Raw genomic sequence first — 15,751 nt, 5'->3', positions numbered from 1 at the left:
GAAGACAGGAAGAAAAAAAAGAGAAAATGTACAGATCAGATCAAATGGCATGCTTGATGGCGTTTATAAAAAGCTAAGGGGCTTTGAGGGTTATAAGAAGCCAAGTCCTGTGACCTACTTAAGCCTAAGGACCACTGTAATTTGATTGGTATAAAAAGAAGTGAAGCAGTTAATTTATGGAAAGTACATTATATGATGGACAAAGAAGGATGACAGTTTTAATCAATGGAGTAGCAAGGTTTTTTCTTTAAAAAACTGCATTTTGTTTAAAGCAAAAACTTGAAAGAAACCAAATGGGGAGTTCACAACTTTATTTCTGAAAATATAGAATATTTTCCGTATTCAGTTTGGATGTACTTTTAAGTTCAGATGCCTGTCTTTTGTTTGTATTATGAATATTCTCCTCATCAAAGAAGACTTTAAAAAAATAAGAAAAAAAATGCTTAATTAATTTTGACAGCAATTGCCTTAATACGAACTGTTAAATACACTTCGAAGACTCAGCAATGAAAGTTAGAGGAGGGCTGCTAACAGTGCCTATATGTAAAATCTGAATTTCAATTATCTGCTGTATTTACAACACCATGCTTTACAATGTGCCAGAAGGGATGGCTTAGCGGTCTAAGCATCTGGTTTTCAATTGCCATAGTCCCTGAATTGCACAATTTGATTCATCCCCTACTTCTTGTAGGGGCTGGATATGCAGATGAGTCACACCCACTCTTGTGGGCTTCGCCATCCAGTGGTGAACGGACAGCGTGGTGGAGCAGGGGCTGGCCCTAAATCTTTGCTTCTCTTATAACTGCATCAGACCCTATGTTGACTGGAGATGAATTTCTCTCTCCATTCTTTCAGGAGTGCCTCCAAAGGTTTCCCCCCATTCCCTCCACCATTGTCATGAAACATATAAAGTAGCAAGGAGTTAATTACTTTAAAACCATAACAAAAATATCTAAAACCAAAATACTGTCACAGTAACTAGAGTTTTCAAATTATATTCACTGGGAAAAAAACTGACAGAGAAGCAACTCAAACCATGCAGAACTAGGTGTGAATGGATGCCTTTGGACTCAGGAAATACAAAGAGAACTTTGTAATTGCTCCTACATAAGCCACATGTTTACTCCCTTTCATATTCTATGTGCATCTTCATGGAAAATAAAGAGGCCACATGAGATCCCATTTAGAATGCTCCTGTCATATAAATATGTCTGCACTATATGGCTTTCCAAAGAGGTGCACTTCAATACCCATTTTGTAAAGTGTATTATTTCTGTAATATTTACTGTCATCTGGGGGAAAAACCAGTAGGACTTGTTGAAGTCTTCACTAAAATAACAAATTAAGTGAGATTAGAAATGCCATAATTAATTAGGCCAGCTCTCCTTCACTTGAAAGGCTGGAATCTATACTGAGTGGTAGTAACCTACACCTACTAATAAAGCTATGCAACTAATAAAGCAGTATGTTCTTGCTAGCAACAGCATCACCACACGTTCTTGAAGGCATTAAATTTGACCTTTTATTGTTTCCCAGCACTCTCTCAAGGTTCCTTTCTGCAATGAACAATTCTGACCACATTTTAAATCTTACTTTGGAAGATACTGACTTACATAATGCACCAGAATGAAAATAATTTGCACCAATGCAACCCAGTCATTCCTAAATACGAGAAAATAGTGAAAAGATATATTGTTATACTTCATTCCTCAAATGAATACAAAAATTAAATACTTTCAAATATAATTAAAATGTAAATATATACTGAATATAGAAATAGCACTAAAGGTTTTAGGGTCAATAATTTGATGGAAAATACCTAAAATAATTTAAATAATGCTAACTTTAAGATAAAAAGTACGAAGAAGGTGAAAACCCCAACAGTTATTGTTTAAAATACATAAATGTCAAGGAAAAGCAATGAATGATAACATATATATTCCTTGTTTAAATCAAAAAATCATATCATGGATAATTTATAATGTAATATGAAACAATACTTTGTAATGACAACAATTTTTACATAAAAACAAACTTACTTTGTAATTAAAAATATTTTGTTTGAAAAAGGTTCTACTCTTTTTTAGAAAAAAGTTCTAAAGATTTTCCATGTTTTAAAATGAAATAATTAAACACAGAGATTTTCAGATTAAAAAAATAAAACCCAGTGATCACTGAATGTCTCTTATCTTTAGCTAAGAGTCATATCTAAATATGATAACACTGAAAGGCAGCAAGATAGTAGGTACTAACTTAAAAAAACTTGTACCACTACGTTAATATCAGACAAAAGACTGTTAATAAAATATTATTAGGGAATTAAAAGGTCATTAATTACATAAAGAAAAAAGAACAATCCAGAGAAACACGTAATAAATTCCAACCTATGCAACTAACAACGTAGCCTCCTAATATAAAAGACGGATACAATTACAAGCAGACTGACAAATCCAGCATCACAGTGGAGAATTTAATGTACTCTCAATAACTACCAGCTACTACAGACTAAAGGATATCAGGTATTTAAACAGAACAACTAGAAATTTTGGTATAATGTTCACATGAACATAGAAAGTGGCATCTAATAATGTTTTCAAGCAAAGGCATACAAGAAACATATTAGGAAAGGAATATATAGAGAAAAAGTTATTATTTATCCTTAAAAGGAAAGGAAAATATAGAGAAAAAATATGACCAATACTATGACATAAAACAACCTGAATAGACACTTAAGAGCCTATAAATACACATCTTGCATCTTGTTATCTGACCACAGCGCAGTTAAGATCAATAACAAAAAGAAAACTAGAAACAAGCAAAATCCTCACCACCGCACACTAGGAAACTTTATAGGAAGTATGTTACCTAAACAACCTACATAAAAGAGAAAGTTACAATAAAAATTCAGAAATATGTAGAACAGTAAAAGAAGTTATATAACAACATTTTAAAAATTAAATGTTTATTTTAAAAAAGAAAGATTGCAATAGATGATAAAAACATCAAATGAAAGAGCGATGGTGAATTATAGAAAGGAAGGACCCGGTGGCTATCATCCGAAAGCTCTGCGCCAATAAGACATGTTCCTCACAAAGGGATTCAGAGAAGTAGTAAGTTCAAAGCATCAACTATGAAATACTCTTGCTGAAAGAATGATCCTGAATCCAATCAAGTCCCTAGATCTAACAACAGAAAATTCAGGGAATGAACAAACAACTTAGATAATACCATAAGGCGGCAATCTGCTAATTCCAGAATTCTTTTCTATATATAAAAGTCTGTTTTTTCTCTAAATTCTACGAAATTAAGATAAAAAATAGAAAGAAAAACAATTATACAATAAGAATGCAAAGAGTCATAACAGACAGATGCAATGTGTAGGCGCATTTTAGATTCCATTGCACAGAAACTGACTCTTACATTTTTTTGAGATATTTGAATACGTTTAAATATGGACAAAATATTAGGTGATATTTAAAGAATTATTCACTACTTTTGTCAGGTGTAATGATGACACGGTGATTTTGTTTAAGAGTTTCTGTTAGGGACGTACACTGAAGTATTTACATATAAATGTCGTGATGTTGGGAAGCTGCTTTGCAGTATTAAAGTAAAATTATGCAATGGGAAAATAAACAAGAGGGCAATGTGTTGCTGATTATGGAAACTAGCTGATGGGTACATGGAGGTTCATAACACTAATCTCTTGCTGATTATGGAAACTAGCTGATGGATACATGGAGGTTCATAACACTAATCTCTTTTTGTGTATGTTTAAAATATTCAATAATAAAGATGTTAAAAAAAGTTTCTCAACCATAAAAAGGGTTGAAAACACTAAAAAATAAGCCTAAAGCAATGAAGACATGAATATAAACAACAAAGAAATAAAATAGAAAATACATCCACATTTGAAATCATTAATTTTGAGGGTAAAAATTGTTTCCTAAAAGAAAAAAGAATCAAACAGAAAAGTCAACTGTAAGACTGATAAACATAAAGAAATGAAAGAGAAGATGCACAAATAATATTAAAATCAAAGAGGGGGTAGGTCAGGAATGTGTTCAGGTTTTTAAAACCATAATTAGCCCTTTATCTACCATGATGCTGATTTTTGTAAGTGAAATCAGCCTAATGCTCATCCTTTCATACTATTTTTACTTAGTTTAAGACTAGATGAATTTCCAAGTAACTTGGAAAGTATTTTCTCTTTTTCCCCCCCATTCTTAAAACCACTTTTATGCTGCTAAGGTTATGTATCTTTTGAAGATCTAGAAGAATATTACTATACAACAGTCTAGCACCTTTTCCTATTAAAAAAAAAAATGATATATTTTGGCCAGGTGCGGTGGCTCACATCTGTAATTCCAGCACTTTGGGAGGCTGAGACGGGCGGATCATGAGGTCAGGAGTTTGAGACCAACCTGGCCGTTTTTACTATAAATACAAAAAATTAGCCAGGCATGGTGGTGTGCATCTGTAAGCCCAGCAACTTGGGAGGCTGAGGCAGGAGAATCACTTGAATCCAGGAGGCAGAGGTTGCAGTGAGCTGAGGTCACATCACTGCACTCCAGCCTGGGTGACAGAGCGAGACTCTGTCTCAAAAAAGAATATATATATATATATATAAACAAATTTTGGTGTAATTTCCCTTAAGATTATGCTTCTAATTTAGGCCTTCAAGTTTTCGCGGTAGAGCCTTAGTTAGTAATATGTTGCCCATTAAAACAAAGGTTTCAAATTTATTGGTCTGAAGATATTTACATTAATCTCCTCTAAAATAAATTACCTAAGCTTCCACTTGAAAAAACTAAAGAACAATTAAGCAGAAGAAAACAGTATAAATAAGAATGGAAACCAATAAAATAAAACATGGACATGTAACAGGAAACAAAATTAATGAAATCAAAAGCTGAGTTTTTTTGGAAAAGATGAAGAAAATTAACAAACATCTAGATAGAATGAGAAAGAAGATATAAATTACAGCAGTTCTTCTTATCTGCAGTTTTGCTTTCTGCATTATCAGTTTTCCAAGTTTGAAAATAGGTGAGTACAGCACAAGAAGATATTTAGAGAGAGACAGAGAAAGTACACACAAGCATGAAAGCAAACACACATTTCCATAACTTTTATCACAGCACATTGCTATAATTGTTCTATTATTAGTGCTGTTAATCTTACTGTGCGTAATTTATAAATTATGCTTTATCACAGGTGTGTGTGTACACTATAAAGTTCAGTCCTGTCTGTGTTTTCAGGCATCTACAGGGGATCTTGGAATGTATTTCCTGTGGGTAAAAGGGGACTACTGTATCAATGTCAAGAATGAAAAAGGGAACACCACTGCAGATTCCACAGACAATAATAGAAAAACAAAAGAACTATATTATTTATGCCAATATATGACAATTTATATGAAACTGACATATTTTTTGAATGACCCAGTTATCAGTAATGATCCAATAAGAAAGATGGAACTTAAAGGGCTCTATATCAAATGAAGAAATTGAATATATATTTATAAACCTTGAAATAAAGATAACTCCAGGCCCAGATTACTACATCTCAAACAGTTGAGAAAGATACAACTAATCCTACAAAAATTCTTTCAGAAATAATAAAGAAGAGAACACTTCCCGACACATTATATAAACTAGCATTACCATGAAACCTAGGCCGTATAAACACATTACTCAAAAAAGAAAGCCAGGGACCAGTAACCCTCATAAATAGAGAGGCAAAAATATTTAATCAACTATTAGTAAATTAAACACAGCAATATATACAAAAGATAATATTATCTTAATTAAATGGATTTTCAGCAGGAATGCAAACTTGATTTAACATTCAAAAATCCATCAATGTAATTTACCACATTATCAGACAAAAGAAACAGATGTAGAAATAACATTTGACAAAATTTAACACTTTTTATGATTAAAAACCTCAGCCTACTAGGAATAGAAGGAACCTTCTTCAACCTAACACAGGGACTCTATTAAAAAACTTAGAACTAATATCATATTTAATGGCAAAAATCTAAATGTGTTCTACAAATATTGAGAGGATCATATCAGTATCTGTTATCACCATTTCTATTTAACAGTATAATAATATAGGTGTTAGCATCATAGCAAAAAAGGACAATGGCATAGAGACTAGAAAGTAATAAGTAAACCTATATTTTCTCCAGAAAAAAATAAATGGATAAATGGTGCTGAGTGAACTATGTATAAATATATTTTAAAAATACAAATATACCTCTAGATTATATCACAGAAAAAAATAAACTTCAGGTAGATTACAGATTTTAAAATACATGACAAAAATAATACAACTTCACAAAAATAGGAAAGAACATGTTTATGATTTGAGAATAGGGAAAGATACATTAACAGAATATAAAAAACACCATCCATAAAGGAAAAGACTGATAGATTGAACTAGCTTAAAACAACTATTCACCCAGGATACCAAATAGAGAGTGAAAAGAGCAAGGCACAAGCAGATACCTGCAACCCTTGTTTTTGATAAAAGGGTTGTTACAGAGAATATATAAAGAAAATCTACAAAGTGATGAGAGAGAGGAGGGAGATGGAGAAAATCCAATAGAATTATGGGTAAGAGACCTATCTATATAAGTACTTCATAAAATAAACATATGGCCAATAAACATATCAAGAGGTGCTCAACCTCCTTAATCCTCAAGGAAATAAAAATTAAACATAATTTTATACCATAACGTACCCATCAAAATAGCTAAAATGAAAAAGACAAAAACAGTACCAACTGTTGGTAAGAATACGGAATTCCTACTGTCTCATACTGCTGATGTGAGTATCATTTAGTATAGCTCTTTGAAAACTGGTATTATACACACAGCCTTTAACTCACAGTGTACAGACTTAGCAACACAAGTACATCTGTGCACCAAAGACAGTGCAAGATGCTCACAGCAGCATTCTTAATAATCCTAAAGTGGATAATTGAAATATTCATCAACAGCAGAATAAAACAGATTTTTAGATAAAAGTAACAATGGATTTATACAAACATAGTGATGAATCAAGGAAAAGTTAATACAAGGAAAAGTATTCTTATTTTTTCCCTTTTCATTTCAAGGAGTAAGAAATATTGGCTAGGGTGGGCAAATCAAGAAATAGATGTTTAAGTATATTATTTAAAACTATAAAGGCAATAATTAATCTGAAGATAATCATTAACCTGAAAATTACACACAACCAGAAGCACAGCAGCAGAAAGGGAGATAGGAGGTAACCTAAATGTAAGAAATTACTCACCTACAATAGCAGGTAATCAAAAGTAGATATTCTATGAAGTTGACAAATCAAGAGAAAGGGGAATACATGTAAAATTTAATTTGAAGTTTTATCATAGCCACCTTAAAAATGTAAAAACAGCAACTGTGATAAGGGTTTGCCTGTGGGACTAAAACAAAATAGAAGCCAGGAAGGCTGAGTGCTCATTTTACATTTTTATGATTTGAGGTTTGAGCATGTGGATATATTATTTCTATAATAAAAAATACTAGTTTAAATGTACACAGATAAAAGGCTCCAAGCAAGAACCTGAAAAGTTCTAATTCTATTGATCATAGCTCACCACGTTGAACTTACTGGAAAATGGTTGATTTCTGGGTAGTAAAGTATGAGTACAGAAAACCTCTTAGAATCTTTAAATAAATATAAGCTATATGGTATCTGCCTGTGATTTTATAATTCATGGAGAATTAAACTCTTTAGCACATTAATTTTTATGTTAGCATAATTTTATTAAATGATTTTTGGTTAAGATATAAATTTATGGTTTATATTATCAGCACACATTATTTATGTATAGTGAGAATAATATATTACTAATTTCTAAAACTTGTTCTCAGAAGGTGCTATGATCCCCCTCAAGATTTGTGTGCCCTCCAAAATTCACGATGAAACTGAATCCCCAATGCAACAGTATTAAGAAGTGTGGCCTTTGGGAGGTGATTAGGTCACGAGTGACCGGCCCTCATGAATGGATTAATGCCTTATAAAAGGGCTGGAGGGAACTGGCTAAGTCTTTTTTGTCCCTTTTGCTCTTTTTGCCCTTCTGTCTTCTGTCATGTAAGGATACGACAACAGGGTGCCATATTGAAAACACAGAGAATCCCTTACCAGACACCAAACCTGCTGGTGCCTTGATCTTAGACTTCCTGCCTCTAGCAATGTGAGAAACGAATTTCTGTTCTTTATAAATTACCTAGTCTCGGGTATTTTGCTATGAATAGCAGCACAAACAGACTAAGACACAAGGTAATAATAAAATTGGATTAGCTTTTTGAGATAAAGTAATTTATTTAAATCATGGTTATCTTTTAAAACACATCATGTAAGAACAGATCTATGCAATGTATTAAACCTACTTATTCTGGTACTTATTGCTGCATAGCAAATCATCAGGCAACTCAGTGGTATAAAGCAATATGTATTCTGGTTTACATATTTACATCTCATAGAGTTTGTGGGTGAAGGAGTCAGGAAAGGCTAAGCTGGGCAGCCCTCGCTTGGGCTCTCTCACGAGGCTGCAATCAGATGTAGAGTCAGGCTGCCACTAAGGCTCCACAGGTCTGGGCATCCATGATGGCTCACTTACGTGGCTGGCCATTGATGCGAGTTGCAAGCTGGGAGACCTGCCATGGCTGCCAACTAGATTGTCTACACATGGCCTTTCTAGCAAAGTGGACTCAGATAAATGGAATTTCTCACATGGCAGCTGGCTTGTCCCAGAGTGAATGCCCAAGGGAATCAGATGGAAGCTACATATGTAGCTGTTCCTAAACTAGTCTCAGAAGTCACACAAAGTCTGTCACATGCTATGATTTTCAGTTAAGTCACTGGGCCAGTCCAGATTCAAGAAGAGAGGACATTAGACCCCAGCTCTTCACTGAAACGGTGTCAAATATTTTATTAACATGTTTTACAATCACCACACTTACTCCATGGATTAAAAAAATAATGTGAATTTAAGCAAAATACTGCAAGTTTAAATTAATGAAGTCACATTTACTTTAAATTTCTATCTTGATAGAATACTTATGTGAACCATAATGGATTAAGCAGCATTCTTTAAGTAAAGAGACAGAATTACTCAGGAAAAAAAGTGGATCTTTGCTCTATCTTTAGAAAAGAAATACTCCCACGTGAAAACATAAAAGGAAAACCATACAATTAATAAAAATTATGAAGAATGATGCCACAATAGCCATTGAGTGAACCTACAATACTAAATTGCTCTGTCACATCTAATAAAAGAAACAAAGCTAAATTATAAATACCCATTCAGAGTTTTGAATGCCTTAACTTGCCAACTAAAATTCTCAAGGCTCCTAATTAGTTCAGGTTAAACATTTAACCATGCAAAAGCACCTTTTCATAAATAAACTATACCTCACTCTTAATTACATAAATCACCTTTTTGGATCATAAATAAACTATACCTCACTCTTAATTACATAAATCACCTTTTTGGAAAGCCATGCATGTTATACAGACATAAACTGACTCTCTGGGATTAAAATCACAATGAAGTTATTCATAATTATTAAGTTAAAAATCAAAGGGCAGCATTTTAATAATTAGGTAAGTTTAATTTGGGACAAATGCAAATAACTACTTTCCATTAAAAGAGACATGGAAATGATCACGGGTTCTATTCCTTTATAAACTTCCCCACCTCAACACAAAAATTTCCATGGCCAACTGTCTTTTATTGTTTAAATAGGAAAATAAGGAGCTACGAAGTGATTAGTAGCAACACAGGTATTCAACTGAACAGTCTCTTTTAAATAAGTGTTATTTCTTAATGCTCATGCTTTCTATAATCAAAAATCCCCAAGTATATCCAAAACTATTCTGTTATCTCTCAGTCATCTCTCTCACCTGTTCTCTAAGCAATCATTGCATTGGTTTAGATTTCCTTGGAATCATAGAATATTTCATTATAAACAAGATTTAGGGGGTGTGCAGAAGGCTCTGCATTTTTGGCTTCTTCAAGTAACGGAGATCACTCACAGAGCTAGAGAATGAATGATCTTCATGGGCTGCCTCTAAAGTCAAACATGCATGCATCAAGAGAAACAGCCAGCAAAATGCTGAGAGTACCCTGCAAAAGGGTATGACTGAATTGTTACTTATCTTTTATTCTAGACCCAAGTTCTTAAAAATGGAAAAGAAAAGAAACAGAAAATTAGCCTTGAGTCATGAAACTTGATAACTCAAAGGGAAGTTGTCTGACACTGTCAACTGATAAATAAAACTGACAAAAGCAAAATAAAACTAAGCAAAGTTCTGTGATTTGTTCAAGGCTCTAAAGGAAGCCAAGTCCCTGATCTTTCAGGCCTTTTCAAGCACCAGGATTTTTGACATTTCTTAGAAATGACAATACTCCTCCCTCCCTCTCTACTCACCTGCCAATCTAAATCTAGATTTTATACACACACACACACACACACACACACACACACACACAAAGATAATGAAGCAAATGATGTGTGATTGGTGGACCAGATTTAAGGGTAGCTTTGTTGCTAATTAATGAGTTGTGACGCAGTATTCCTCACAATGTCTTCTATGGGATGTTAGTGGATGGTGCTTCCAAAATGATCTTGTTGTCAAATGAATTTACGAAATAGTAGTTTACTCAGAATATTTAACTTGCTATACTGTGAACTCCATGGAGAGAATACAGTATGTAGCACTTCCAGATCTTATTTAAACTGAGATTATCTAGAGTAGCAGTCCCCAACCTTTTTAGCACCAGGGACAGGTTTCACAGAAGGGGGCGGGGGAAAGGGGGTAATGGTTTTGGGATGAATCTGTTCCACCTCAGATCATCAGACATTAGTTAGATTCTCATAAGGAGCATGCAACCTAGATCCACAGTTCACAACAGGATCCACACTGCTATGAGAACCTAATGCTGCCACTGATCTGACAGGAGCCTGGGCACAGGCAGTGCTTTCTTGCCCACTGCTCACCTTCTGCTATGCAGCCTGGCTCCTAACAGGCCATGGACCAGTACCAGCCCATGGCTGGGGGCTGAGAATCCCCAATCTAGAGAGCTAGAAATCTGTGGAACAAATTTTGAGAAGCCCTAAACTATATATATTAAATCTGAAGTATGTTAACATTTAAAATAACATTTATTGAAATGATATGGAACTCAATCTGCAGTCTCCTAGGATGTGATCCTAACTGTGGAAAGGGTAATTGGCATAACAAGAGACAATTTATTAACCAGAAGTTTTAGACATCCTTGAAGTCACCAGCCAATTAATGAGATTGTTTGAAGCATTGGTGACCAATACTTTTGATTGACTTTGTTTTCTTAAGCTGCATCAATCTAGCTATGTAAGAATTAGCCAGTTGAGACTATAGTTAACCAGACAGCTTTAAACCTGCACTTCAGAACTTTACAAAGCAATTACAAACAGAACCATTCAGCATCATGAACTTAGGTAAAACTGAAAGTTTAAAGAAAAGAAATTTCTTATAAGACACAGGATATTGTACAAATTTAATTACTATGATCTTCACTGTTAATTATAAAGTAGTTGTAATTTTTCTTTTCTTTTTTTTTTTTTTTTTTTGAGATGGAGTCTCGCTCTGTCGCCCAGGCTGGAGTGCAGTGGCGGGATCTCAGCTCACTGCAAGCTCCGCCTCCCGGGTTTACGCCATTCTCCTGCCTCAGCCTCCCGAGTAGCTGGGACTACAGGCGCCTGCCACCTTGCCTGGCTAGTTTTTTGTATTTTTTAGTAGAGACGGGGTTTCACTGTGTTAGCCAGGATGGTCTCGATCTCCTGACCTCGTGATCCGCCCGTCTCGGCCTCCCAAAGTGCTGAGATTACAGGTTTGAGCCACCGTGCCCGGCCTGTAATTTTTCATATAATAAAATATATAATTTCATAGCTTTAAATAACTACAAGCAGTGGTTCATTTTTGTCGTGGGATATTTTACCAATATTTATTTTTGACGAATATTAGTTCCATAAGTTTGAACATTACCATGTTTAAAATTTGATTCCTACTTTGAATGGTACAATACAAAGCAAAAGTATGTGTTTATGAAAAAAGTTTAACCATAGAGGTCAAGAAAAATGTTTCTTTTGGAGTGTCTTGGATATTTTCATGATTATATCAGAAAAAAATGTCTACTAAAAATTCTTATAAAGGTAAGGCAGCTATGGTCAACATGTTTTAAACTATTTCTTATGAAGAAATAGTAAGTATAGAAATAATTTTGCAACCTAAAAAAGAGGTAAAGTTTCTTGTCTTCTTGGAGATAAGTTGAATTTTAAACTCTCATAGGTATATAAATCTTTCTTAATATATGATCTTCGATTTTCCTTTTCTTTTTTGAGGGTGAATTAAAATGTTACTGAGTTAAGTTGTACTTTCTATATATTAACTGTAAACATAATTTTCATACAGGAGCATTTAATCATTGTATCCAATAATTAATATCTTCACCATGAGCAATGAAATCTATAAGTAAGTACCAAAGTTTACTAGTACAAAACTTCTAAATTTAAGGAAGAAAACATTATAAGATAAAAACTCATTGTCTAACTTTCTGGAAGCTCTTGAACATTTCTTCACTGTGAAATTTGGTGTGAAATACCTATAAGTCTGGAAGGGATGGTCTCATTACAATACATTATATACAATCCTCCATTTGAAACCATTTCAAATTGTAAGTAGTAATGTTTATAAAAAGTCATCCTATATGGTTCTCTTTATTCCAGTCATAATAACAATATTATTTATTAATGAGTTTGATTTATAAAATTGTACCCATGACAATTTTTGCCTTTGGGCAGTACAACAAAGTTAACAATATTCAGTGAGCTACAGAACACTTAACAATTATAAAAGCAGTCAGCAGCGCCACAAATCACAATTATTTGGAAACAATACACCAACAATGCCATTTAAACTGACATTGGATCATTTAATTATATTTTGATGTAGAATAACATTTGTCTAAATGATCTAGGAAAATATGGAGTCTTGGAAGATTGTTATTGTTAAGGATTAAGTTGGAAAGCTGGCAGCTTGTTTTTTGTTTTCTTTTGAGCACACGTCAAACAGAAGGGGAATCTGGGTCATTGGGTGCTGCCATTTACAGATTAAAGAAAAGTCATACTCTCAACATTTGTAGATTTTGTGATGCACAATGACTGAGAACATTCTACTATGCCACAGCTGCTTCTGAGTTTTAATAAATCTCTTTGATACATCAGACAGTCATGATTACTAAAAGCTCACCTGATCACAGCATTTTTCACTAAGCATGACATAGAGGGCAGAGCAACTAAGTCAGTAGTATCATTCTCCATGAGGATAAGTTGTTCATTCTGAATGCAACAGGCAATAGATGACATATGATAGTTTTTCTGAAGTAGTCCCATAAACTACTATTAAGTTCTCCTTTCAAATCCATCAAGGTAGAATTAGATGACTCCTTTATAAATTAGCAACTTTTAAAAGTTCAAATGAGTGGAAAAATCATTGACATATGCAAATATATTACATAAGATATATAATTCTTAGCATAAAAGTTAATGACAAAAGAGTCTTTTCAAATTTTTTTGTAATTAAGTCTTTGTTTTTATTCAAACAATTTGAAGATTAGCAAAATTATTTCAGAAAGTACTGTATAAATCAAGCATTTTGACACAAATATTCTCAATACAATCTGAACTTATAAATGAGAAGCTCTAGGAATAAATGGATCCAACTACAAAAACATACATTGAAATAAAAGCAGCAATGGATATTTAAAATAAGCTTTTAAAATGTCCACTAAGATTAGTCATACAACAGCTTTACCATTTGTCTAATGGGACTGAAGTGCATTTTATAGCGATCCTGTTAATAAGATAAAGAGGACTATGTGTGGGCTAGGTTGCTCACTTGTATGTATATCACAAGAATCAGCCCTATAGCTTCAATTTGTTATTTATAACCAGTGAAACTACAAAACATTGGGGATCATTGTTTATATTCCTTATGTGGAAATGTTTCAGGTTTTATATTCAACATATCTTTCCAATAATAGCTACAGATGTCATACATGTGCCTAGGGCTTTTTAATGGTTTCCTGTTCTAATGCCTGGTGTGAATTGAACAAAATATGGACAATCCTTGCCCTTTTAGGGAAAGAGGGGAAAAAGCAACAAAGAAACCTAATCAGGTCTAAAAACGAGTTTATCCTACTTTGTACAAAGAAAACAGAAAGAGTCTGGGGAAGATAAACTAATTTCTACCAGTTTCTGCCTGCCACATATACACTAACTCAATTTAGATTGATTTGATAATGTCTACAGACTTACTTCCAAGGTTACTATATACATTTGGACTTTTTTCCCCCGAAAAAATAGCATGAGATGAAATGTTGTCTAAGATCCTTTTAATTTTATTTCAGTTTTATCTTGGTTTCTTACTTCAAAGCAAATAAGACAAGTTTTTTGACATCTTTTCAAAATTCACCACAGCAGGGCACCACCAGAACCAATCTTCTTTATATAGAATAACACAACTTTAAGCAAAAGGATGGTGATTTTTAAAACACATTCTGATTTACAGGAAAACTGCTGTTTACACAGGAGGAGAATAAAATAGCTTTATTTTACATTTACATTTTTTTAAGTGGCCCACTTTAATTCACACCAATCACCATTTATTCAGCTCTGGGGTAATAGAAAGGTAATTGGAATAGTAACCAGAAAAACAAAATCTTAGTTCTTTATTTTCAACTAACTGGCTTTTTGTTAATAATGTTTGTATTAAATTTCATGGATACAGTTTAAATGTTTAAAAGATATATATTAAAATTTATGAAGATAGTCAGGACTTAGGAAAATCACTTAATCCCTCTGAAATTTAATTTCTGCAGTTACTATATACCATATACTGAGCAAATCAAAGAAAAACAGGACATTTCTATCCTTAAGGAACTAATGGTTTGACACTCATACACAAAATTTTAATTCTAATCTATCTCATTGCATGTTGTTTTTTTAAAAGTTGGTATCGTCGCTTTTACTAAGTAGAATTAGTATAACTAAACTAAGAAGTATGGCCATAGCAAGTAGTATGAATGATTTTTTAAACAGTAAATGAATGCAGTTACAGAGAAAGATATTATTTTCCTCATCATTATGTCTAAATTTCTATTTAAAATAAGTTTTACAAAGAAAATGCTATTTAGACCTTAAAATATCCACATTATACTGTACCATAGTTGTGAACCATCGATATGAAACAAAATTTAATTATCTCCTCCTATACTTTAATAAGTAGCCTGGACTGGGTGTGGTGGCTCATGCCTGTAATCTTAGCACTTTGGGGAGGCCAAGGTGGGTAGATCACCCAAGGTCAGGAGTTTGAGACTAGCCTGGCCAACATGGTGAAACCCAATCTCTACCAAATACAAAAATTAGCCAGGCGTGGTGGTGCATGCCTGTAATCCCAGCTACTTGGGAGGCTGAGGCAGGAGAATTGCTTGAACCCAAGAGGCAGAAGTTGCAGTGAGCCGAGATTGCGCCATTGCACTGACTCCAGCCTGGGGGACAAGAGTGAAACTCTGTCTCAAAAATAAGTAAAATAAATAAAATATAAAAGGAGCCTGAATTACTTTAATTACGAAGTCCAAATACAAGTTTATAAGAATGTAAGCAGGCTTTTAATGTGGA

At 33.6% G+C, this 15,751-nt stretch overlaps 1 protein-coding gene across 5 annotated transcripts in view; it reads right to left on the bottom strand.

Moving 5' to 3' along the window:
• PARD3B (par-3 family cell polarity regulator beta) overlaps nt 1-15,751 on the bottom strand; it is a 1,095,296-nt gene that overhangs the window by 546,104 nt on the left and 533,441 nt on the right. The window lies entirely within an intron of this gene.

The sequence above is a fragment of the Macaca fascicularis genome, chromosome 12 (genome assembly GCF_037993035.2).
Source record: "Macaca fascicularis isolate 582-1 chromosome 12, T2T-MFA8v1.1".
Taxonomy (NCBI): domain Eukaryota; kingdom Metazoa; phylum Chordata; class Mammalia; order Primates; family Cercopithecidae; genus Macaca; species Macaca fascicularis.
The sequence above is the reverse complement of the archived record's forward strand: the minus strand, read 5'-3'. Positions and strand labels throughout refer to the sequence as shown.